Source organism: Ammospiza caudacuta, chromosome 2, assembly GCF_027887145.1.
Source record: "Ammospiza caudacuta isolate bAmmCau1 chromosome 2, bAmmCau1.pri, whole genome shotgun sequence".
Classification (NCBI taxonomy): Eukaryota; Metazoa; Chordata; class Aves; order Passeriformes; family Passerellidae; genus Ammospiza; species Ammospiza caudacuta.
The window spans coordinates 7,870,643-7,897,746 of NC_080594.1; the positions used below are offsets into that span (position 1 = coordinate 7,870,643).

The 27,104-nt window shown below is 38.0% G+C and overlaps 1 long non-coding RNA gene across 1 annotated transcript in view; it reads left to right on the forward strand.

Annotated features, from left to right (window-relative positions):
- Positions 1-1,386: 1,386 nt before the first annotated feature.
- Positions 1,387-27,104, forward strand: part of LOC131554923 (uncharacterized) — a 63,932-nt gene continuing 38,214 nt past the window's right edge. Inside the window, exon 1 of the long non-coding RNA XR_009274477.1 lies at positions 1,387-1,566. This is a non-coding gene — a long non-coding RNA (uncharacterized LOC131554923). The remainder of the gene's footprint in view (positions 1,567-27,104) is intronic.

Here is a 27,104-nt window from a genome sequence, read left to right on the forward strand (position 1 = left end):
GTAGAAACACAGTGTCTAACACAGGTGATAGGTGTTGGAAAATTGTTGTAAATAATGTACACGTAGTTTTTAGTATAAAAAGACAACACCACTTCTGAGGGTGGTCAGTGTGCCTCAACCTGACCTGCCAGACAGACCTTGGCAGGTTGGAGAAAGAATGTGATAGATAAGAAATAATAAACAACCTTGAAAACCAGAACTGAAGCATCCTGACTCCTTCTTCAGCTGCTGGGCTGGGAAAAGAAACTCTATCAGTTTTTTATGCTCTTGGGCCAGAGGTTTGGATCATTTGTCCTTGGTCTCCAGCTAGAGAAGGAATTGCTTTGTCTCCCTGCTCTGTGAAGAGAGCTTACCTAATCACCTAATATGAAGCTCAGAAGTACACACTAAAGAAGCACAGAATCTGAAAAATATAAAAGCTAAAACCTGAGGCAACACTGGAAATGGCTGTGCACAGAGGAGTGGGTGGAGTGCCATGATGAGGAAGATGGGAATGTGCGGTGTCTGGCAGCAGAGCTGCACTTACAGACCAGGCCAGGTTGGATGGAGCTTTGAGCAACCTGGTCTAGAAGAAGGAATCCCTGCCCATGGCAGGGGGTGTTGGAACTAAATGATCTTTAAGATGGCTACTAACCCTTAACCTTCTATGAATATATGAATAATCTGTGATTTTCTTAGCTTTTTTTCAGTCAGAACCACTCTTGTTTATGCAGTCTTTGAACTTCATGTCCTCCAGCTCTACCTGAGCTCTGGTTTGTCTAACCCTGTCCATTCCTGTTGGTACACAGTTTGTGATGATTGGGACTGGGGCTGGGCCGAGCCTCATCCCCAATGAGCTACAGCTGTGAAAAACAGGTGAAGAGCGTTGAAGGTAATGAGCCATGGAATGCCCAGGGCCAATCACAGAGGGAACAGAGGGCACACAGGTGCAATGCATCAACAGGAGGGGATAAAAGGCTGGGCTGAAACAAAAGAAAGGTAAATGCTTGCAGCCTTCTGATGAGGTAGGGTGTTACTCTGATGGGTTGAAGCCTTCTGTAATTTTATAATAATACTCTTGTGATTGTGGCCATTTCAAATGGGATGTGTGCTGTGACATATTCCCACTCAGATAATGTGCCTGTAATTCTCTTGGGTAGCCTGCCCCCTCTTTCCTTATCTCTGTGCCTACCTGCATCCACAGAGGCCTTCTGTCCCTTTCTCTGAGACACCTGTTCCAGTGTCTCACCACTTTCATAGTGAAGAATTTCTTCCTAATATCTAAGAAAAACCTGCTCTCTTTCAGATTGAAGCCATCTCCGCTTGTCCTGTTACTATATACCCTTGTAAAAAAATCCCTTTTTGACTTTCTTGTAGGTCCCTTTTGGGTACTGACAGGCTGCTGGAGGGTCTCCCAGGTGCCTTTTCTCAGGGCAGTGAGCCTCAGTTTCTCCTCCCAGCCCTATCTGTGACATCCGCACCTCTGCCAGGCTCACAGGTTTGGGAGCCCAAGCTCGTTGTGAGCTGTTCCCTCTGTTGGTGCCTCTGCTGCTCTGACTTAGACTGCATGGACTCCACACCTACACTGTGAGTAGTTTTGGGTTTCTTTTTTTTTTTTTTTTTTTTTTTTCAATCTTGGTCCTGTCTTTTGAATGACTGAGAGGTATTACTGTGGTGTTGTTTCCTGCTCTTCCTGAGTGAATGTCCTGGACAGTCCCTGGCTACAACTCATTACCATGACTTTTCTGCCTGTTGGCAGAACTTGCCACTGCCACCATCTTGCTGTAGTTAGGTACAGTGAGGTTGTATGGATTTACCCAGAGAAAATTGTCACTGTTCAATGTATTTACATAGTGTGATGAAAACTTGGGCTGTGTAGTCAGGGAGAGAGCAGTGGAGAAGTGGTTGCTGGTTTACCTTGACATGAACTAGTTAAATATTCATTATATTACAGGCATTTTCTGTGACAAAGGTTGCTGTTGCACTTGCTGTGGTGGTTTTTGTTGTTGTTTGTTTTGGGGGTTTTTGTGTGTCTCTATGCACAGGGCACATAAAAAGATAAAGACACAAAATGATTGGTTAATTTTAATTCTGGTAGTTATCTCTGTTAATTAGAAATTACTTAATCAGATTATGTTAGATGAACCTGAGTGTTGATTGATAGTAGATATGTGCAACACTGTGGCTTGCCTTTCTAAAGGGAAATGTTCTGATAAAAATTTTGTGGGTGGATTATTTTGTTCCTCTTTTGCTGATGGCAAAATCAAGTTTTGTACTGATGGTGTGAGAGCATAAGGAAGGCTGTAGTAAAAACATCTGTGTTGTTCTCAAGTATTTCTCACTGTGCTCTGAAGGAAGACCTTGAGGTATTGTCAGGGACAACAATGCAGCAAATAATGTGATGGGTTTATGAGCACTGTGATTTTTGACTTCATTTTAAACAGCTGCATTGTGGTAAATTAAAAGTGTGAGCTGTGTGTTTTGCTTTTGTCACTATTAAAGCTTAAATGTGATTCTCTGGAGACAATGAACAACCTTAAGATTTTTGTGTTTGTTTAGGTCCCTAGAAACATGCTAGGTTTCTGCATGCCTTAGGGTTTGTTTTTGGACATATTTTATTGTTTGAAAACTCTAATGGAACGCCTGATTCTCTAGACACTGTTATAGCTGTATATTTTTTTGGTTTTTTCAATCTAAGATTTCTGCCAGTGATCATGGATGCAGATTCTCATCTAAACTCACTTTATATATTCACGTTATCTAATGTATGAGACCAGATAAAATAATTGTGATTTAAAATAATACATGGTAGATCCAGTACATTAAAAGTGCTTCCCTTTGCATCTTGGCTATCTGCATTATTGTAGCTAGTCCAGATCTTGGCAGATAGAGAAAAAAAAATAAATCAGAGACTTCATGTTTTCTACTAGGTTAGCTGGAATTTTCAGTGTCTTAAGTATTTCAAGTAGAAGTGATTATGTGAAATGTTTAACTTCTAGGAACATGGTGTTCTTGAATGATTCCTAGATGTCTACTTTCTAAAGATTTTGTCATAATTCACTGAAGAGTCTGGTGTTTGCCTTGTGGACCACTGACTACTCTCCCAGAGTTGTTGCTTTAATTTCAGAAGGTGAAACTTCTAAATAGCTTTATTTCTAGAACAGATGGGGAGTAAGGATGAAAACAATTATAATTTGCTACTTAAAACCTAAATAAGAGAAAGACAAACTTTTCTTGTCCTATATTTTTCCCGTGGTACCTTACAGAAATAATTTTAAGTGTTAATCTGTAGGAATAGAAAGCCTGGACTGGAGTACTGTGTAATGCAGAGATGATCGTGTCAGTGGCAAATTCTAGATTTTAGCATCTGAACAACCTGGTCTGTAATCTCTGTTCAGTACTGAGGCACTGCACTCTTCATCAATTTCTGTAGTTATTGTCAGAGACTCCCATGTTGATATATTAGAGCTCTTTTTCCTCACTTAAAAACAAAGGTGGCTGTAAGAATTTTCTATATACACATTGGCATCCTGCCTTTTGAACCTCTGTAGTTAGCAAAAATAGCCATTGTGCCTTTTAATGAAGGAGGTTTGTGATATGGTGCTCGTCATAACAAGGGGATATTTTGGGACTTGATGTCCACTTTGCTCTGAACCTTAAAAATTATGTCATATACAGTCTTCATAAAAAGATCATGAAAATGTGATCTAGAAAATATTTTCTGTGGAAGCAAATATTTATTTTGAAAGAGTGTGGGATAAATCATATTTCTGTTTATCTATTTTTATTTCACCTATATTGGTGAAATGAGCTAAATGCTGGTAGCCTCTAGCATTTAATTCATAATTAGGATTATATGAGCCTAAATTCACCTGAAAGAGGTTCATGCTCCGGTTAATTCACTTTGGTTCAGACATTGTCTGCTCCGTGAAGAAATCCAAATTGAGGATGAATCTACTACTGAGCTTGCAATGAAACTGAAGCTGAATCATAGTAGAAAAATGTCCCTTGAAAGAGAAGTGGAATATTTTATGGTTTTTGTTATTCAGTGTTATTATGCTTTTACCAGTGACTTCTTTCCTGTCCTCAGTGCAGAGTGCTCTTTGCTTGTGACTTGTAGCGAACTCTGTCAAATACAATATTTTCTCAACTAGTTTATTTATTGATGTGTTTGGATGCCAGGCTGGGCATTGTGGATGTGACTCACTAAAACTCTGTCTGAATTGTAATAGTGGAAGGTTTCATTTCACTGGATACTGGAAATCTGTGCTTCCCAGTCTGCTACCTTTGCCTTTTCCCCCCACCTCTCTTTCTCCTTATATCAATCTCGTAGCTGATGCATCATGACACTTTAAAAAAATAAATTATTAGATGCATTAAAATTTGCAGTACAAATAGCAGAATATAGAATTAAGATAACCCTCCTGAGAGAGTCATATCCCCAGGCTTCCTAATTACTCTATGAAGATGTCTCCTTCAGCAGCTTCCACTGGCTCAAAGAGGTCACGGGGGAATTAGCTGCTGCTATTTTTAAAAGTCAGCAATTACAGTCTCCATCTACATAATCATGAGTTACATCATCAGCATTCTGCCCACTGCCCACACAAGAGGGTTTTCCATCCCCAATGATATAATAGCTACATATAATACATATAATATATGTAGTAAAAGAAACTTCAAATCAGAAAGGGTCAGAGGAGCTTAAAGCTATGGCTACTTAGACCACATTAAAATATCTGATTCTGTCTGAGAGTTGTTGCACCTGGAATTCCAATTTGACTCTTCTGGTTTTTTTTAAATTATATTTTTCAACTTTAATTTCATATAAATTTATGTACTGGTAAACCTCCATGGAAGACCTCAGCACCTGTAATTTCTGGGAATTATTATTAGGTACATGATTTCAAGAATTTCTCTTGGAAGTTGTATTTATTTCCTCTTCTGACTTCTTCTCTGAAATATATGTGCTTCATAATTTGATTTGGCATTTTACTGACAAGAATTCTTCCTTCTACCGTTTGTCATCTGACAATGTCTTATGATTTGTTTGCTCCAATGATGACCTATAAAACTACCCATAAGTATTCTACTAATGTAGTATAATAATATAAACAAAAGATCTCTTAGAAGGTATCTTGTATTTACTTTTATGTCTTATTTAAAATTTGCATCATGTCTTATATTTTCCCTTGTTTGATTTAAAGAAAACAGTTTATTTGGAGAAAACAAACAAACAAGCCCTTATATTGTATTCAAAGCCATTCTGCTGTTTTGTCTGGTCTTCCTTTCAGTATTTTGAATCTTTATTCATAGCATACTTAAGATGCACAGTCTGTTTAATATTTATATTGCTTACAGTCCACTAAACAGAAAATAAGCTTGTAAGATTTTTCTTCTGTTGACATCTTCACAGGGTTCAGTTGCTCATAAGAATAGTTTGAAGTGAACAGTAAAAGTTAGACAGCTCAGCATCCCTAGTTAGAAAATTCTAATAGTGAAATAAATCAACAGTGCAAGTATATGGACTGACTACTAAACATGAGATAAAGCCATGAACCACTCTAGGAAATTCTTAGGGTAGAGATTTTTCTTTTTCTCCTTATCTCCCCACCAGTAAAGTCATTCTCTCTTATCAAGTGTACCCTGACCTCATATAGTTTATTTAATATACGTCTTTATAGCTTAAAAAAAAAGGCAAGCAAATAAACCCAAGAAAACTACTCCCCATCACATACCACATTTATCTATTCCACCCAGACAGAGTCACACCCAGCAGGGGCAGCAAAACAAGCTCCTATAGACATGTCAGTGATAAAAGGACGAATAGGAAAAAATCTGGGCCCTCTTTGTAAGGACAGAGGAGACCTGGTTACCTGGGACATGGAGAAAACTCAGTTACTTGATGCACTTCTGTGCATCCTTCTCCACTGCCAAGTGCTCCAGCCACACTGCCAGAGGAGTGGCTAAGCCACTTCCTACCCCATTTAAGAAGTTGTGGCACCTCGGTGAGGTTCCCACTGACTGGAAAAGCATTCCTTGTCTGCTGTATTCACCCAGCGTTTGTTCACTTCTGTAATGCCACAGCTGCAGAAGCAGTCTTGAAAGTATAAAAACTGGAATCATGCTTACTCCATTAAAGGTAAAAAAAAATAATTGGAGCTGACAAATAATTCATTGTGTGGCTTTTGTTCATGCACTTCCTACTTCTTTTTGGAATTGTTTTCTTTGGAAACTCTAATGAGTGTGCTTCTAATTTGACATTTGAAATGCAAACCTTGTAGGTTTCCCTTTTCTCAGTATTCAGACCAACTTTGTTTTGTAGAGTATGTTTGTGTTTTTTATATTTTACTCGCTAGAATATTAGTGAATATGCATATGCACGCATTAGTGCATAAACATTCTTGTCATGGTTAGAGTGGCTTGAGAAGAGATAATAGAGAAAACTGTAAGAAAATAGTCTTAAACTTCCTAATAATGGATTTCTGGTTTATCAAGGTCACATTTTCATGTTTGTTTTTTTTTTCCCTCTAGTTTTCTTCTGCTGATTGAACTAAGACCATTCAAGCAGGTTAATATCCCATGTAGCTTGAGGGACATACTACTAATAAATAATACACTAAGACCCCTATTTTTATGGAGCAGGCACAGAAGATTTTAGAAATTCAGCGACAAATGTCTGGATAACTTTATCAACTATATATCAGTTTAGCACAGACATTCTTACTGAAGCCCACTAAAATGGGAAATGACATAGATGATGCTCCTTCAGTGCTTCAGGAAGGATCAGACTATCTTTCCCTGTGAATTTACGAAAATAATTCATCTCTTTTTTTCACCTTTACATTATGAGGAGACACAGCTTCTTTAGATTGTACTCTAGATGAGTAGCTGAAAGAAGCAGGGCTTTATTAAGACAGAATTTTAACTTGAGGAGGAGATGAGTTTCCTTGATTTTATTTCCCTTTCTAGTGAATGACCTTCAGTGTCATTCAAGCATAAGTTTCTCACTCCTACTACAGGGGAAAGAAATTATAGAAGCTGGACTTTTTGGCTGAAGCTCAATAGATTCTAATGCTTGAGGCAATAAAAATATCTGAAACAAGATTATGGGAGTTAGCTGCCACATACAGCTGGACTATGTGTCTGCTTGAGCCAGACCCTGAACTTTTATTGTCTCCATAATGGACTCAGTTGAATGTTATCCAAGAGCTGTGTTGGGTCATTTCTGAATGCCTTTTGCTCCTGCTTTGTCTGCTATGCAATAAATTGTGTGATACCTGCTACTTTTTGCTAATTATAGTGAACTAGCCTCAAAAGGTTAAAAGGAAAGGTTTTGTTTAAAGAAAAAGAAAGAGGGAGCAGGAGGTGTGAACAGATGGTTCTTGGTCAGTAGGTAAAACAATTTGTCTAAAGAGGAATGTGGGATTTGTGCTAGAGACAATGTGATGGTTTTCTTATATTTTTAATTGAAATATGTCCTTATTTTTCTCTCTTTATTGCTCAGCTGTTATAGACACAGTTATATTGTTTTAACCAAGGACTTGCTGGTGGATGGATTAGTTTAACTGTTGTGAATTGCTGAAATTCTCATAAATAATTATGAGCCATATTTTAGTGTATGATTTGGCAACTCAGAGTAGTTTTTATTACTAAATTGTGTAAAATCAGAAGTATTTGATGTCTTGGATGGCATGCAGATTACTTCTGAACTCTAGGAGTCACAGCGAGTCACAAGAAATTGTATTGTTACCCCTGAAAAATTTCCATTTAATAGATATTTCATTCCAGAATATGTATTGGTGAACTGCCTGCTGTACATCTTCTGACATAATAATAGTCAAGCCTGTAGAGAAGTTAAATTCTTTTTTTTCCTGTATTTTCTTGCTTAAAAATAATAATGTAGCAAAAATTGTCCTCATCGTTCCATTAAATCAGGCCATGTTTAGAATCAGGGCTCTTGATACCTGAAGGTTTTTCAGTGTGTTAGCACTGCAGCAAACCAAGAGATGCATCTGGTAGCATCTCCAGAAATCAAAAATATCCTGAACAATCTCAAGAAAATGCTTCCCTGTTTTCTTCACAAACCCCTTATTTCATTTTACTTGCCCGGTAGTGACTTGAAATGAAGGAGGTTAAATGGAAAGACATTTCTGGATAAATGACAGCATTAACTGGTCTGAGTAATAAAGTAGGTTTGTTTTTTTGTTTAAGAAAAAATATATCACAATAGTAGATCACATAAAATCTTTCACTTCTTAAGTTAATTTCTAAGTTTGCTGAAAATTGTCATTTTTTGACCTTCAAATTTAGCCAACAATGACTCTTGCTTTTCAACTGTTCATTTTCTGATTTTGAAAAAGGATCTGAAAAAGACTGGGAAAAGTTTGAGATAGGAGTTTTCTTAAAACTGTCAGTCTGATTGTAATGTTTGACCTGAAACAAATTTCCTTAGGAACTTTAGGTGCTTAAAATATTAAGAAAAAAAAAAAATAATCTCATCTGAGTTTGCATAGGAATAGTATCCCTTAAAAATATCCTTAAATTTTCTGTTCACAAGATATATTTTGGGAAAAGAAGAAAATGGGAGACCTTTCATTTTGGAAATGAATTACTTATTTTATTCTCCACCTTTTTCCATTTAACTTTAAAAATGAGAAAATCTGGCTGACTTTCCAGTAGACAGTAAAATCTTTGAGTTGGAGGCATTATTTCCTTGTGTGCTTATCCTGCTGGAGTTCTGCTCTGACCAGACTGTTGTAGGAATTACTTCAGCAAGATATCAATGAAACAGTGTTAAATAAAACATTTAAGGTTAGGTACTTTTATGTTTATATGTATATATATCCTGACATATTCTACTTGAAAATTATTAAATATTAACTAGCTGTGGGATGTATCTATGTAAAGAGAAAAAAACCCAGTCTGTAAACACTGTATTATTTGCATGTTGTATTAGGATATACCTCTGTTTCAGCAATCATAAAGAGATGGCAAAATTTCAATTTTTTTTTATTATTATGTCTGGTATAAAATAAGTGAATGACTGGTGATTGAAATTGTTATTGTGTTTCTAAGCAAGAGTTTAAGGCCTTTTCATTACTTCAGTTGGAATGCTATGCCAATTATGACAGGTAAAACTAAACTATATTGTGTTCCTCCTGCGCTCCCCTCCAATCCTTAGAGGAGGAAAATTTCCTGAGCTAGAATGAGAAAAAAAATTCTTTATATGAGAACTTTGTGCCAACAGAATCTTGCATTAACTTTCATAACTTTCAGTCACATATATCCATTCTAATATGTACTTATCTGTTTGATAATGGTGGCATGGAATGAAGCAACTGAACTGACCGTTCAACTGATTTTTGTGGATTTTTTTGTTGTTGTTTTTTTGGGCTTTTGGGAGGTTTTTTGTTTGGTTGTTTTTGGGCTTTGTTTGTTTGTTTTGGTTTTTTAGCTTTCCTCTGTGGGGGTGAGGTATTTGGACCAAGGTATTAGGATCAAACAAGATTGGAATGTTTTTTTCTTCACTCTAGTCAGGGAACCCTACCATAAGAGAAACTTTGGATGGTGCCTTTGGCCTGATGAGTTGATGAGTTTAGCAGCAGACTTGTCAATTTTAAGCCAAGATAAAATTTAAAGTACTTTCCATAATTTTTTTTTCTGTTTAATCTTGTTGTCTCTCATAATAAGTACAAAAATAAGGTTAATACTTAAATTGTAAGGTAACTTTTCTCTATCATGTCTACAGTAAGATTCATGTATTAAAATGAACACATCTTAAATATTTAAAGGTATAACCTGCTGCCATGTCCAGAAAGATAAAAAATGCAAGCAGGAAAAATAGAGTAGGAATATTAATATTATAATACTGAGTCTCAAAGTGTAGAGGGAGTATTGGGACCTTCGTTAGATCAGTTCTTTATGTAGTCCAATGACTCAGCATTCCCAGAATTATTCTGTCCTAATATTTAATATGCAAGACACATGAGCTCATTAGTAGAGCTCAAAAATCTATCAAATTACCTTTAGTAAACAACTTGAGAAAGACTCTTCATCTCTCATGCTTTTGAAGGCAATTGGATGGAGGGGGGGATAGGGGAAGAGGAGCCCAAAGGTCTCAAAAGCTTTAGTTTTAATTAGTCCAAAGAGCAACCTTCCTGTTGCAATGTTATTGGCTATCATGGCAATCCTATTAAATAAATTACTTTATTTCCCATTACAAGCCTCTGATAAAGCAACGTGTTAAAAATGTGTTGCCCACTGCAAGGAGCTCTGTTGTGGCTGAACTGTAGAGGGAGTTGAATAAATTTAAGTTCTTGTATTCCACATACTGAGGTAGATACCTGATTTTTACAAAGATTTTAAGGCACAGAGGATGATAACAGAAACTTCTGATTATTTATTAATCATTAAAATAGAAGCTTCTGGTTTTTGCTGAAGTGTGCAACATCGTGATATGATGTGCATGGCCTCATGTGAGCTCTGTAAACCTTGTACATAATTATAATTCCCTCTGGAGTGGTTTGTGTGAGATGACACGGACTGAACACATGCAGGGTTTTGATGGCACTGGATGTCATTTGCTTCATCATTTCTAATAGAATTCCTAACCTCAGAGTTTTAGAAGGCTGTTCCAAGGATTGGCACCACTTGGATCTGCTGTCTCTCTATTTGTCTTTATAACACTTGGGCTAGTTCCTATATTTAAGATGAGTTTTTCTGTGAGATTTGCTTCAAATTTCTATTTTCCAGATGAAGTGATGATGAATGTGCCCATATTCATTCTAGTATAGAAAACTTTCTGACCTGAGCAGGCATATTTTCATAAATATGCCCAAGACTAGGGTGCATTGTAGGACTTAGCACATTGGTTACTGTTGGCAATATTTCCTAATTTTTTTCCATTCATTGAAGACAGTGTGTAATCACCACACATACAACAGCAACAATAAAAAGACCTAGTGCTGGTGCTTCTCACTTCAATTTTGGTAGTGCTGGAGCTGCTGGGGTTCTAGGATGTAACAAAACTTGTGAGCTTCTGAAGGCTTCACACTGAGGTATCTCAAGTTATATTCACCAAGATAGGATCACCCCAAAACAGAATTACTTAAATTTTCTATATCTTTCTTCCTGTTAGTAAACTAGGGTGTGAAAAGAAAGACTTTGCCAAGTGTCAGCTAGGCTTGGTAGTTTAACCCTCCAGTTCCCTTCAGTCTCCAATGAGGGTTCCAGGGAATGGAGATGATTGGAAGTTGCTCCCTGCTGCTCCTCTGACAGCTTTTGCTGCTTGGCTTGCCCCACAATGTACAAGGCTGAATGATTTCTGTGGTAATTTCCTGCAGTAACTTCTTGCTGTAGAAAGGTCTGGGCTATTCTTGCAGAATTTCAATCAACAGGATTTTTTCCTCTCAATTTTTTCCCCTTCTTTCCTGTAATTTCAGAACCATGGAATTACATTTAATGCAATTAAAATTTTTCTTAATCAAGCAGTCGCATTTTTATAGTCTTTCAATAATTTGAGCTGCAATATAGAGGATCTGGGGTGCTGAAAAAAATTGTTCATGTATATATATTTGAGGAGAGAGATTAGAACAGCAACAGGAACATGGAGAGGTGATTTAAGGGTTTTCAATCCTTTTCTTTCCTGCAGTTATCTGCAGATAGAGATGGGCAGAGAGAGACTATCTGAATTTTAACAAAGGTAAAGGCAGGGTGCTGCACGTGGGGAGGAATAACCCCAGGCATCAGCACAAGCTGGGGCTGACCTGCTGGGAACCAGCTCTGTGGGGAAGGCCTGGTGGACACCAAGCTGTCCATGTGGCAGCACTGTGTTCTGGAGGCCAAGGCGTCCTTGAGTGTGTCAGGATGAGCAGTTTTAGCAGGTCAGGGAGGTGATCCTGCCCCTGTCCTCAGCCCAGCCTCATCTGGAGTGCTGTGTCCAGTTCTGGGCTCCTCAGCACAGGAGGGACTTGGAGCTCCCAGAGCAAATCCACTGGAGAAAAACAAAGATGGTGAAGGAAGGGACTGGAGCATCTCTCCTAGGAGGAAAGGCTGAGGGAGCAGAGCCTGTTCAACCTTGTGAAGATAAGACTGAGGGGAGCTCATCCATGTCTGGGAGTGTCTGAAGGGAGGATGTCCAGAGGATGGTTGTGGTGCAGACTGGTGCCAAGCAATGAGGCAGGAGCTGATGCCCGGAATGTTCCATCTGAACACAAGGAAGGAAACTTTGATTCAAGTGACCACACACAGGAACAGATTGCCCAGAGAAGGTGTGGACTCCCCCTCTATGAAGATATTCAGGAACTGTGTGGCACCAATTCTGTGCCTTGTGCTCTGGGATGATCCTGCCTGAGCTGGGAGGTTGGACCAGATGGTCTGGTGACTGTGGTCCCTTCCACCCTGACCCATTCTGTGATTCTGTGCTTGTCAACAGCTTACAGAATTAAGCAAGTAAAATAAGAAGACACAAGATTTACAATTCTGGTTGGTTTTTTTTCGTAGTTCATAGTCTTGCTTTTGTGCTTTTCCTGTAGGATTGTTTCAGTGTGCATCCTCTGATCTCTGTCATTCCTTGAAGCTCAAAAAGACTGCTGAGTGGTTTCCAGGTGCTTCTGTACTATTTTAAGAGCAGCTTATTATTCTTATTCCTTCATTGAAATAATATTCTGTCACTTCAAATTTTTCCTGCTCCTCCTTCTGCTATTTATCTTTAGGTATAGTGCTAATGGTGAACTCCCCTACCTCTTCATTACTTTTTAGCTTCCTATTTTTTTTTGGTTTTTTTTTTTTTTTTTTGTTTTTAATTATTTTAATTCAGAGACTTAGCAACTGTTCTAAGCAAGACAATGTTGAAGTACAAATAGAACCTGAGATGTGTTGCTAATCTTAACTAAAGTTAAGTTAAATGTCTGGTCAGGTACCTTGGATATAACACAGTATTAGTCTGATAAGTTGGCAGGGGAGGAGGGAGATGAAAAATGGAAGTGAATAATATAAGCATAGGATAGCTGTGGAAGAACAGCAAGTACAAAGGGGTATTTTACTAAGCATCTAAAGCCACGGGTTGATTACAGTTTGGGAAGGAAGAGAGGAAAAGACTGCACTGCAGCCATTAGATGTAGTTTGAATCTAACAATTAGCATCCACTGAGAGAAAATTATCTATTATGATCTATTATGTGGTAAGCTAGTTATGCTTGTTGTGGTAGGTATTTGTCTGGTGGAATATGCTTTCAGGCCAACTTATTCCCCATTGAAGGGTGTCACAATTCTGCTCAAAACCCGAGACATGTTTCTAAAGGTTATTATAGAAAACTTTAAAATTCAACAGTTTTAACAACAGGGTTCAGGCCTTGCATTGTTCTGCTGCTGTTTTCTGATCCATTTTCCCCTCAGTGATCTGTCTTGCTTTGAGTATTTTTTAAAATTTCCCTCTTCCAGCTGCAGAAGATGCAGTTTTCAGTTCTGTATTGCATAGGCTTTGTAAACATGAGAGTAACATTTCCGTCCATAAAATAAATCTTCTGAGCCTCTCCTTTGCTATTTGGAAAGCCATTGACTTGCATCCTGACCACAAAGTCACCTAGGCTATAAATTAATTTTAAATGTCAAGAAATCATTCTTGGTTCAGTTTTTCTTGGAATGAATGTAGATAGTGGGTGATGATTTGGAACCCTTGAGTAGCAGCTGGGGCACTTGCTATTTCTTCACATCTATTTAAACACAACCCTACTGTTTGAAGGGTCAGCATATTTTAGCAGACCAGACAATATTCTAATTTCTGCTTCTTCTTTAGAATCATTATAATGACACCATCATGTAATAATCCTTTGGTGGGGGATTGTGTTTGGTTGGGTTTTGTTTTGTGTTTGGTTTCTGGAGGGATTTCTTGGGTAGAAAGGGCGTTTCAAATATGCTAACTAAGAGGTTTATAGTAGCTTAAATATAAGCATATCAGAAATTCCTAGATCATTTGAGAATCTATACTCAGCTTTTCTTAAAGGAGATCCATTTTGGGAGCAGGAAAAAAAAGACAGATCAGCATAATGAAAGTGACTGTAACACACAGGATATTTATTTTAGAAATTTGATTGACAATCTATTGGTGACTTCACAAGGGAAACACTTCATGATCTAGTGCTGCCAAAGTAGTGGATGGGGGATAAACAAGCCATCTGAAATATTACTGCTAATTCCTTCTTTTATCTGTCCTCTTCCATGTTTTTCAAATAAATAATCACATTAGGAAAGAAATCTTAGAGTGCTGAACATGGCAAGATTTTTTTATATGATTGCATAGAAGCCAGCTATATAAAACAATACAATACATTAGAAATGTTTGGTAAATGAAGGCTTTACAGTCAAATCCACTGCAAGTCTAGCATGTGCAGGTTTTGTTAGGCGACAGAACAAGGTTGAACAATGAAGAACAGGTTGAAACCCTGATTCTTTTCAGATTCATCTCTAAAATGTCTTTTTAGCAGATCAAAGCCTCCCAGTTGGATAAAACCTTTAACTCCCCCACTGGAATTCTCCTCAGATCTCAGAGATCACAGGTAGCTGATTACAAAACAACAGATAACTTCACTGCTGTTCTATATCAAGCCACAGCAGTTGGTAATTTAAAAGTTGCCTTAATGCTGCTGCATTTAAAAACATATCATGGATTCAGGAAAAGATCTGCTGAAGTTGGTTAACTTGATGCCATTCAGCCTTTTGTGAGACATGCACATACATATACAGGTTTTTAACAGTAATGCATTGATATTTTCCCAATGAAGTTGATAAATTGTCTTGAGATGCATTGTGTGCTCAACTTTAAAGCAAGGCTTATGGCTTTGAAGACTTTCCATATGCACTGCTGCGCTGTCAGCTGCTGGAGGGAATTCAAGCTCCTACTCTGCAGCGTGTTGCTGCTGCTGGGAGAATGCTGATGGCTCCTGCCTGGGTACTGAGATGTTTATGGGTAGTGAGATGTTTATGGCTTGCTCTTTAAGCCTCTGCATGCTAAATTTATGTAACTAAGGATGCACACATCCCATAGTTTGGTTGATGCTTCTCGGTTCTTTGTGTCATTTCTATTCATCTCTGTGTATTGTTGAGGAGGAGAGGCCAACCACTTTTATAAGACCTGTATAGTTTTGCAACTGTTTGAAATGATGATTGTCACATGTTTGTTCATTAATAGGCTTGAAGGATCATTTTATTGCTTTTTTCAGGGTTCCTTGCCACTCTGGCCACCAGGTGTTTGAGTGTCAGATCACTTTGGTGTGTTCTGCTCATTCTCATAGTTGGCCTTTTGGTGAAAGAGCACCTGGCAAAACACTTTGCCTTATGGTGAACTTGGGTAATCATTCTTTCTTCCTCCTTCTGCCTTCTGGTGAACTTGGGTAATCATTCTTTCTTCCTCCTTCTGCCTTATGGTGAACTTGGGTAATCATTCTTTCTTCCTCCTTCTGCCTTATGGTGAACTTGGGTAATCATTCTTTCTTCCTCCTTCTGCCTTATGGTGAACTTGGGTAATCATTCTTTCTTCCTCCTTCTGCCATTAATCCAGCTCTGTCTTCCCTCCCCAGCAGCTCAGGGATTCAGTGTGATGCTGGGAAGTTAGGTCATGTTTGTGACATGTGAATGAGAGCTTAGAGATGCTCTGGGGACTAAAGCTGGAGCTTTAGGAGAGCTGGCTTAAAATCTGTTGTTGGCACCCTTTCAGGTAGGTTAAGGGAGCTTTTGAGGAGAGAACTGCCTTAACCTACCTGAAAGGGTGTCCACAACAGGTTGTAAGCCAGCTGTGAAAGGCTGGGCACTGAAGACAGCCTTTTATTAGGTAAAGCAATTAAAGAATGACAATTTAGGCTGAATAAGTTATTGCTGGTATTTCCCAGATGAGTTAAGCTAATGGAGTAATAGCCTAATTAAAACATTTCTTGCTTCTTGCCTTTGTTCTTGCATGTTTGGGACAGGTCTTCTGGGAACAGCATGAGGGAAACTTGCTTGGAAACTTTCTTCTGTGATTATGCAGTGATTTGGTTGTAATGACATTGTTAAAGCATGGACTCCTGAAAAGTCTAAATTCTCACTTGAATGCCTTCCAGCTCTGCACTTGCTTTTTCTTGTTCTTTGTAAACCCCCTACTTTTTCTGTCTTAAGATGATTTATGCTGTTCCTAACCAGTCTTCTACTTATGTGGTTTTTAAATAATAGTTATTGAGTAATTTCTCATATTTATCATTGAGAAGAGTTCTTTATTGTAAAGGTGAAATAGTGGAAGTTGGAAGAAAAAGCCTGCAGGGTGAGGGTGGCTATTAGCACATATACAGAAATAAAAATAGCACTATTACTTTTATTATATGTATTTATTTTATTTTATATTTTTATTTATAACAGCAAACACTGTTTGCTCTGGAATGGTAGCATTCAGTTATTAAGCCAGCAAGATGACACAAAATGTGCTCCAAGGCTGAGGTATCTGGACAATATTGTTCTACATTTACTCATCCATTCTGTAATGGTGGAGTGTTACTCTTCTCCTAAATGTTGCCTTTTATAACAGAGTGGACCTACCCCTTTTTTCTCAGTCTTCTAAAATATGATGGACTTCCTTTCATCAGAAAGTGAGGGGAGAGGCTGATCCCTCACTCCTGTGCTTCTTCCCTGGGTCACATAACCTGTCCTAACATGCTTATCTTCCTCCAGCCCAGCTAGTGCTTGTATAGCTTAGTTATCTTTTCCCTCTGACATTTTTGCTGCTGTAAGACAGAAGGATAATGCACACAAATGTGCTGTGTTGTTCTGTTCCAAGTCTTTGTCTTGAGATTTTTCTAAACCTTTGATTCTCTGCATTTTTGTGCGCATCAGGTTTTTGAAAGCTGTGATGAAAACAGGATAGAACAGGATTTGACTGGGTCCTAGACTTCTCTTAAAGGAGAAAATAACCTTGTTAGGTGCAGAAATGAAACTGATATGATTAGTGCTAAGTATGACCTTTGTTTCTTTTTATGAGGAGGAAAACAAACTGCAGTCATAGGACAAAACACTATACCATAAATGTTAAATCTGCCATTTTCAGGAAGATATTAAGTGTGTATGTGACACTTGAGATCATGATTTAATGGTAAATGTGGTGGTGGTGCTGGTTTGGCAGCTGGGCTTGATTTTAAACATGTTTTCTAACCTCAACAATTCTGAGATTCTATGTGAAGGCAAAAGAATTTGCTAAATTGTTGGGTTTCATCTGGTGCTTTAAGTGGGAAACCAAAGTGAATGGACATTTCCTTGTAATTGTTATGTAATTCCATGCTGATGTTTTTCTGTCAGTTTTCTCATGCTTAGGGATGATATTCTGCATGGATCTGATAACTTCAAGAACATTATATTGATTTTTAAGTGAGAGTGGGGGAGATAAGTACAGACACACAAACAAACACACAGAGAGAAGTAAGTTACTATCTGTTCATTGCCAGTATTCTCTGAAGATCTCCAAGTTGCAGGTGGTTGGTAGCTGACACATCTTTAGTTGCTGCTTGTTCCATATCAGCATTCTCTTGGGGAAGAAAACATGAAAACAAAGTGTTTTTCTGTTAAACTTGTGCTAGCAAAGAATATTGGTTGTATGTAATGTAGGGCATCTCTGTTCCTCTCCCTCGTTGCTTCCTCTTTCATTTGTTTTCAGTAAATGAGAACAAGCTCTATCAAAGATGTCTTACATTTTGAAGGTAATCCCTTTGGAAATGAGCAAATGAGACATGCTTTCTTGGGATACAAGGTCTTTAAAGCTTTTTCTCTGTCCTATTTTCAACCACAGTACATTTTAAAGAATAAGATCAACATTTTATCTTTCACTGTTTGGCAAATACTGAGCTTCATCTTTTGTCCTCTGATTTCTGACAAGGTCTCAAGGTGAGTAACTCGGGTTTCTGTTTGTGCACACTCAGGTATAACGATGTTTTCTGCACAGTTCTGAGAACAAAAGGCTGTCCTTTTTAAATGGGACCGGGGTTGCAAAGCTCCTGAGGTTAAGTCTGTATTATGAGTGCAGAATGAGAAGCCATGCTTTTGCTGTGGCTAGCCAGCCTCTGTAGGTAACAGCTTTAGCAATTTCTTAGACACCTCTATGCAGCTGCTTGAGGAGTCTTGTCACATCTAAATCTCTGTAACTAGAGCTGGTGTGGACAAGTCCCCTTATTCACCAGTTGCATTAAAGAAGGTGGATGTAACATTTAACAAGACCAAGGAAAAAAAAAAACCAAAAAAATCCAAAAAGTACACCTTCCACAGCAGCCCCATCTCAAAGGAGTGAGATGCTTCTCCACAAACACAGCTTTCTAGAGAAACCTCTCCAACATTCCTTCTAAAACCCAAAATCCCTCAAAACAGATGTAATTCTAAGGTGTACTCTAATATCTCACATATGCTCTTTTCTGGGAATCTGTGTGCTATGTTCCCTCTTCAGTCTTTGATGCACCAAGGTGTGCTATCCTGTCCCATCTGCAGGATAGGTGTTTCAGCATGGAACCATCACTGAAAATAAAATTTTGCCATAGAATTTGTCTCTTGTAACAGAAAGAAAACCAAATCTGTATATGAACAGTATTTTTAAAATTAGGTTTTATTTTAGAGTGTTTCTTGATAATGAAAGTGTGTTGGAAGTTTAGAGGGGGGGAAAAAACCACACAAATATTTACTGTAATTAAAAAGTAGACAATCCAGAAGCCTGTTGTTTTAGATCCCAATCAAACCTTTTAAGAGTAAAGGAATGATATCTTGCACACTTTCCCTGTTTCTTGCACCAGTGCACCAACATTGGGAAAGGCAATAATGCAAAAGAATGTGAGGCCAGCTACATGTTCAGTATTGTTGTTGAATTAAGCCCTCCACTTTTGAATGAATGATTTAAATTGATTTCCTTAGTAATCACAGAAAGCTTTAGGTTGGAAGGGCCCATAGAGGGTCAGCTGGTCCAACCTTTTTCCTGGGTTATAAATCCTTCTCTCTTTGGCGGGCACTTCTGCTCTTCTCAGCAATCAAATACTTTTTTTGTCTGAAATATTCAAAATAATTCTTGCTATCTTCAGAAGTGGTCCAAAAACAGTTCAGAGAATTCTGGAGAAGGTATATACATTTCACCAAAGGGTGCATGATTTATCCATTTTTAAAGGGGATGCAACATCCACTCTATATTTAAAAAAATGTAGATGTGTGTACCTCAACTATTTTTGTGCTTCATGGGCTGTGGTTTTAGCTCGTTACCACAGGATGTGTATCTCAGACATTTTTTTCATGTTGTTTTAATGAAAAATCTGGCAGATGGATTACAAAATGATTGTCTTGATTCAAGAGATGGGCAAGTAATTCCTTAGAATTCCTCATTCATCCTCCTTTAGAATAAGAAGCTCAGATCTGATATTCATGCTCTAATCCAGCACTATGAAAGAATGCAGCAAATTTTCCTGTGTTCTTTTGAACTTTCCACACAGTGTGAACTGATGTCACAATTAGTCTGTTTCTTCTTAAATGTAGGTTTTTTTCTCAAGGGTAAGATGCCTGAAAGTTTCAGCATGCAGCCTTGAAGCCTGTGAGGCTTCTTCCTTTTAGTGTTTTCAGGAGCCTTAATACAGATGGCAAGCATTGCAACTTCATTTCCTTGACCAATTTCTTAAAAATAAACCATTAAGCAGCAGTTCTTTCGTGTCCCTGAGGTAATCACCAGTGAATTTATTAAATGACTTTTGATTTGCAAGTAATGCTGTTTGATGTTTTGGTGTTTCATAACAGCAGTAACTTTTGTGCAAATCAGGCAGAATGTTTTTTTACCTTCTTGGAGCATTAAGTAAATGTAATTCTATTTGTTAAGAAATTGCTTCTTTTCATCATTTTTGGTTTTTTTAAGTGGATACTCCATACATCAACTTGAATAACAGCTCTGGAATAACAATTTTACTGAATGCTGCAAAAGCAGGTGGAAATGTTTTTTATACTTGTCCCCTTTCTTTCTGTGGAAGTGATCTGGAAAAAGTTTTGCCCAAGTGCTCACAGCTCTGAACTGCAGAACAGTGTAAACTTAAACCCTGCTGTTGACTTGCAAATTACAGGCCTAAATGCTATAGATAAATGTAAATATTTACAGGCCTGGTTTGTTCACTGGCAAGTCTGGCACCTTTTCGGAGCAGACATTTGCAGAATGGTCTAAGCAGGAACCCCATGTTGCAGCTCCTTGTCCTAATGACTCCGAACATTAATTCTGATGGGCACCCCTAACTGTGAGGAAGAGGAACATAATGGTGGTTTTTGCTATGAAAGGTTTAAAAGCTCTGTTCTAGGCCTTACTGAGAGCAGGGTGATACACATATTTACAGCCCATGGCCAGATGTCATCTTTGTTTTCTTTCTGCCTTGTGATGACAAACCTTGTCTTTCTCAATGTTTTGGTTGGTTGGCTGATGAGGAATTTTTCCTTCTGGTATGGAGAGATATTTGAGGAGGCCTCAGTCAGCTTTTTACAGTGGGACGCCAAGCTGGTGCAGAGGGGAGGTGGGCACCACTGTCAAGTACCTGTTCCTACAATGTCACATGGGAGATAAAGGCCCCATGAAAGGCCTAGGGAAGAGGAAAACCACTGTTGGCAGAGTTGCTCTAAGTGCATGACTGGGCTGTCATTCTGATGTTCATGCTGTGTTAAAACAATACATAACACTTTGTCAGATACGTCAGTCTTCCATCAGCCATGGATGTATTTCTCTCTTTCTGTTTTTCTTTCCTCCTTTTGGCAGTGCCTCTGTCTCCTTCAGCTGAATTTGCTTGTAGGTTTTAGTATTACCTGGAAAGAAACACTGACCAACCTACTGCCTTCCTTCTCTCATTTGGCCTGAAGGCTGTGGACACAGGCATCAATATTTGTGTTGGATCTGGCTGAGATGGACTTCATCTTCTCCCCAGCAGTGCTCATTTAATTGTCTGCATAGCAGCACTCACAGAGCTGTGCTTTTTATTGGTATTTAGGAAGGTGTTGGTGGCACACCAGTGTTTTGACTGCTGCTGAGCAGCACTGGCACAGCATTATCACCTTCTTTTACTTTCCTTCTCACAACTAGGCTGGGAGTAGGTAACACCTTGAGAGAGGACCCAACCAGGACAGCTAATCCAAACTGACCAAAGGCTATTCCATACCATAGGACATTAGCTTGGAAATAGAAGTTAAGAGAAATGGAGTGGGGAGGGACATTGGATCTTAAGATATTTGTCTTCTGGAGCAGCCATTATGTCTGTGGAAGCCTAGGAAATGGCTGGACATCACCTGCTGGTAGGAAGTAGTGGAAAAATATTTTGTTTTCCTTTGCTTCTCTGTGTGGCCTTGGTTTTGCTTTATTAAGCTGTTGCTGCAAGGTTTTATTTTGACCTGCAAGGTTTGTTTTTTTTTTTTCATCTTATGCCACCCCCTGCTGCCTCCTGCTGAGGAGGGGAGTGATAGAACAGCTTGATGGGCTGCTGATATCCAGCCAAGTTCAATCCATGGCAATATTGTATGTCAGAATAAGAAGCTCAACAGTAGCAGAAAGCCTGGAACAGCCATTGTTGCTATAGTGACAAAATCAAGCTAAATAATTAAAGTCCTTTTTTTCCTCAGTATGCAAAGATCATTCCCACAACCTCTCCTTCTTCTTTGTGAGGTTTGGAGATGTCCTGTGAATTTGTATGTTATCTTTCTGTGAATAGGACACCTGTTCTTAATTTTGAGTTGTTAAGGTGATGGATGTCTCAGATGGGACTGCATGTTCAGTAAAGCCTGGCATTTTATGCTGTTTATGTCTCGTGTAGGGGACTAAATAAATGCTAATTGACTTCCTCACTCTTTCATTAGAAGGTATTACTTTGAAATAGGTAAGAAGCAAAATGTCCAAAAGGACGAAGGATGAGTGGAGTGGTCAAAAGGTGCAAATGCTCTGCCCTACAGGGTGTTGCTGGCCTGGGGACACTCTGCCAATGGGACACACAGCAAGCAGGACACAAAAAACACCTCAAACAAAGTGACTTATATTGCCTTTCTCCTGATGTCTTCTGTGTTTGAGCAGGCTGGCTTTAGGCACTTCCATGTGTGACCACATTGCAATGCAGCATGGAAGAGGCAGGAGTGGCAACTAAAGGATTAACCTGCAGAGAGAATTGCTGTGACAGATGTCACTGCACTGGCTACCCCAGAATGCTCAAGCACAGTGTCAGAAGCCATATGGGAAGCGGGTCTGATGTGGATATTCATGAAACTTCTGCCTTGGGTGCCAAAATCCAACATGTGCTTTCCCAGGTCACGAAATTACCGAACAAATTATTTTTCGTGGGAATTTTTCATTAGCTTCATGACACTTGCCATGAGTCTCTTGGCAGTGTAAGTTTCCATGGCAGCAACCTAAATAATTGTTGCACTTGTGTGAAGCCCTCAAACTAGAGTCTCAGTCTACCTCAGAGTGACAAGCTTTCAGAGGCCATTAGCTCCTTGTTTTCTTTGAGAGGTCTCAAGTTAGCATGCTATTTCTGCACTTGTAGAGAGAGATTTTTAGGAGAGTGACTGCTGGTCATTGCCAAGTTGTTACTTGCTGTCTACACAAGTCAGTCCTGCTTTGCTGAGTTAAAAGGGAGCACCATTAAAATGAAGACATTCCTGGAAGCTGACAGCAAAAAAGGACCAAGGAATCTCTGCTCCTACTGGTCAGTGGGGCAGAAGACATATGACAAATGACAATGCCAAAAAGGCTGAGATGGCACTGCCATGGATTGCCCTGGTAATGCAGCACCCCTCTTTTCTAAGTCTCCAGTGTGATGCCTCCAAGGGGACTCAGGAGCTGTCTGATGTCACTGCAGGACAGCTCCCTGCAATTTTTGAAAGATGTCGTCCAAGGAGAGGTTCCTTATTGCAAAAAGTAGGTAAACTTCACATTTCTCTTCAAAACTCATTGTATAGAAGACCCATCCAGGAACACAAAGGACAAGACGGCTGGGAACAATCATAAAATCATAGAATATCCTAAGTTGGGAGGGATCCAACAGGGATCACTGAATTCCAGCTGTTGACCCTCCAAGAAGCACACTTTGTGCCTACTTCTTGAACTCTCTCCGGTTTGGTGTTGCAATTACTTCCAACCCAAGGTGTTTCCAAAGTTAATAGGAATGCTAGGGGCAAGATACTTGGGAGTAGATTAATCTGGGTAAGTAAGGAATAGAAGAGAGAAAACATTGTATAGAAGAGCAAAAAGGGTCCAATGTAAACAGGTTTTTCCTTTCTGCACACTTTTAGACAGCAGGGAGAAGCACTTTTGATTTTTTTTTTAATTTTGTTCCCTTTACCCTCTTCAGGTGCATTTTCTGAAGTGGTAGTTTTCAGTCTGCCTTCTTACCTGCCACACTGATTGTCAAGGTCTCTTTTATAGCATTACTGTCAAAGTGCCACTAAAAGAGAAAATGATATTTTTTTATAGAAGCATGGAGTATTTTAAGGCAAAATTTGCCTTCTGTTTGGTTCTCCTGGAGAATAATTTGCAGGAATATCATTGAACAGAGACATTCTAACTCATTATAATTACTCTGGAAGCATCATGCTTGAGGGGGACCCTGGGGAAAGGAGGAAGATGTACAGTACACGGATATGTCGGAAATCACAAGAAAAATGTAGTTGTGGCCACCAATTAATGCAGACTAATTGATTATGCTTTAGTTGACCTTGATTATCCATTAGAGAGTGTCAAATGGAAAGTCAATATAAATGACAAAATGTAAAAGTGCATGTACTGTAAATCAGGTACATTAGTGACATCTGTCGAGAGTTCAAAATGCTGCTCTAGAAGAATGTTCAGGATTTTAATGCTTTTCTCTCCGATAACTCTTTTATGCTGTGTGACGAAGTGCCTCTGGCAGGGATACAAACCACATCTTAAAAGGTAATTAGAGTCTATGCATATTTTTCTTTAAATAATTCCTTTGAACACATGGGTGTGCTTTTTTGGCCCCCACAGTGCGTAATAATATCTTGGTGGTGCATCAAAGTTCTGAACAATTGCACCTCACAAATCCATGTCCTTAGTATCAAAATTACTGCAAACTATATATTGAAATTTAATGTAGTAAAGAAGTTTTGTTAGCTGTGTGAGTTTTTATATCAATAGTCTGAGAATCCATATCGAAAAGCAGGAGAATTGGAGATGTATTAAAATCAATTCTATGCAGAAACACAACTTACTATGGAGGTATTTTTTCTCCCAAGTTCACACCTCTGTAAAGAGAGAGGGAGTTGTTGATGAAGTTGTTAGACTAAGGTAACACAAATACCAGGAGGAAAGGAGACTGTTTTCCAAACAGCTGACAGTCAATCTGCCACTTCTTCTCACAGTCTGGATTTTTTTCCTTCAGGTAGCAAGCCAAATTTGTGGTGTTTGCTCCTGAACCATGTCTTGAATCTGTACAGAGAAAGCCCAAAAACTCACAATTTGCTCATCTTGCCTTGGGCCAAGCTTAGTGATGCTGAAAACAAGCCACGGGACGTGGATGCTGATCAGAGTGGTACAACTGTGTGGTGCATCTCTTGGGCAGCCCCTATGCATCATATCTGCACAAAGCTGATATGATTTAAATGAGTAATTATGTCCACAGAGTAGTTTTTAGATAGAAGTTACCTGATGATTTAGTTGTCTCTGGGATTTTTGCCCAAAGTTGTATTTCACCCTGAGAAAACTGTGAGCTAAGATGATAGCAATCTTCCTATATATTAGGATTATATTCAGACTGTAAAACTGAGATGATTTCATGTTTCTATAATGGAGCTGCCCAAAACTCTCATTTGTAACAAGAGGTGATGGGAAAGGAGGGAAATAATAAATAATAAAAGCAATCCTCTCTGCCCTGAATACTAAGGTGAGCTCTTGCCTTTCTCAAAACAGCTGTTCTATATAATATGTATTCTTAGAGAAAATATTTAAACTGTGATTTTAAATTCATAGTATCTTCCTTGCATGTGGATTGATGAATTGCAAGTTCATGATGCTACAGTGTTCTAAAAGCACTTTCACAGCGTACTCATTTTGAAGTAGTATTTATATTTACAATGACTTGTGTTATTACAGCTCAACTATTCAAGTATTGCAATGGTCTAGTAAAGCACAAGGTTGAACAGTTGGTCAGTTGCTTCATATCTAAAATAATAGTAAAGTGGTATGTAGACTATTTTAAAATTATCTCCAAAATATTTATTTAAAACCATTGAATAAATTTGCTGGTGCCTGTGGATTCAGCAGTTTGATATATTGCTCATATGGAAATCCATTTCCCTATAATTCTATAATTAATTTGGGGATTTAAATTTAGTAGCAAGCCTTAAAAGGGAGAAATGTAATTATTTTGCTGCTATAGCAAATCTACACATTTTTTTCAAGTCTACTTTTAAAACATCTTTTTTAATTGATTAGGATGGATTATTTGTGGACAGTGCCCACTTAAATATATGATGTATGTTTCCTTTTAGAGTTTTTCTGTTTATCATTAATGGAAAAGTATAATTAAGCAGTGGTCTAGCAAATTCTGAAATATTCCATCATGTTTACTTGACACAAAATAAAAATGAGCGTGCACCACACGCACCCTCCAAACAAGCAGAAAAAACTCCCCAAACAGACATGTTAGAGTGGTAAATTTAATTTACTTTATCACAATTTATAAAATAGTCTGAAAAGAACATTTATGTACTAAACTTTAATCCATCTTAAAATCATTAGCTAAATAATTAATATTCTGCAATACCTTCATAATTAGGTAAATTACTACAATGCATCTGGTTTAGCTGTTTCATGGTTAAATGGCTGGTTTTATTTCAAAATACAGATTTTTTTGTTGTTGTTGCTTCTTTGTATTTATTATTAATGGAATGCACAAACAGGCTTGGATTATAAGCATTTAGGTTTTAGGTGTTTATTAGGGTATATTTATATTAATCTAAATAAGACATAATTCTTATGTTAAACTATTATCACCATAGCTGCTGTCATCATTGGTGTTAAAAAGGCAATTAGATTTTTTTCTTTCTCATAGCACCAAAATAAAAATAATGCTTATAGCTAGCTAGATTATTATACTCTGCTTATTCTTGAAATATAAATATATTGAAAGTAAAATGAGAGTGAATATTTGCATCCTATTAAAACTCACTTTGTCCTGAAGAATCAAACTTAATAATCATGGTTTTAGTTCCAAAATATTTTGTCATGCCATTGCATGCATTGCTTTAAGTAGAGTTTTAATGTCAAGAGACAAAAATGTCCTAAGTGTTGCAATGGTTCTAAAAGTGCTTCTTTAAATAAACAATCTGGTCATAAAATAATAAACACTATGACACATTGCAATTGCTACTTCAACGGGCATTAATGCCATTATAGACCTAGGAAGTTATTTATGACACAGAATGTTGTATTGAAAAGACTCTTGCCTGCATTTATTGAAAAATCTCTCTAGTGTTGACACACAAGATTTTTTACTACCTGCTTTGCTTTTGATCATAGCAGTGGAAACTCTTTTTTATATCTATACGTGTACATATGTATATGTTTGTGCACATTTATACAAATATTATAAACATTTACAAATAGATATGTGTACATGAATATTATTTTTTTAGCATTTTCTGTCTTGAATGCAGTCAAAGTGTCAGACCTCAATACCTTTGGTTTCTGTGGTTTTACTTCTTGTAGTACATAACCATTTACCTTTAAAAAAATTACCACAAATTGCTGCTGGTATTCCCTTTTGTGTGGCTGCACATGATCCTGGCTTGGTTCAGAGGAGCTCCTGTGCTATTTTGAGAGATAAGGATAAACTGATAAGCCTTCCAGCTGTTCTGGTACAAATTTGTGCAAAATCCTTCTGTAACAAGGACATCCTCTTTCTGCTGCAATCCATTTAACTTATTGTAGGGACAGCTAAAAGGTAATTTAATCATCTTCTACAAGTACCTACACAGGAGGAATGCTTTTGACAGTGAAGGACTCTACTAAACCCTTTTTCTCTGCCAGATTTATTTCCATTACTGAAGCTAGATAAACTAAAATGTAAAACGAGGTGCAACTTTAAAAAACAAAATATAGTCTTTAATATTATT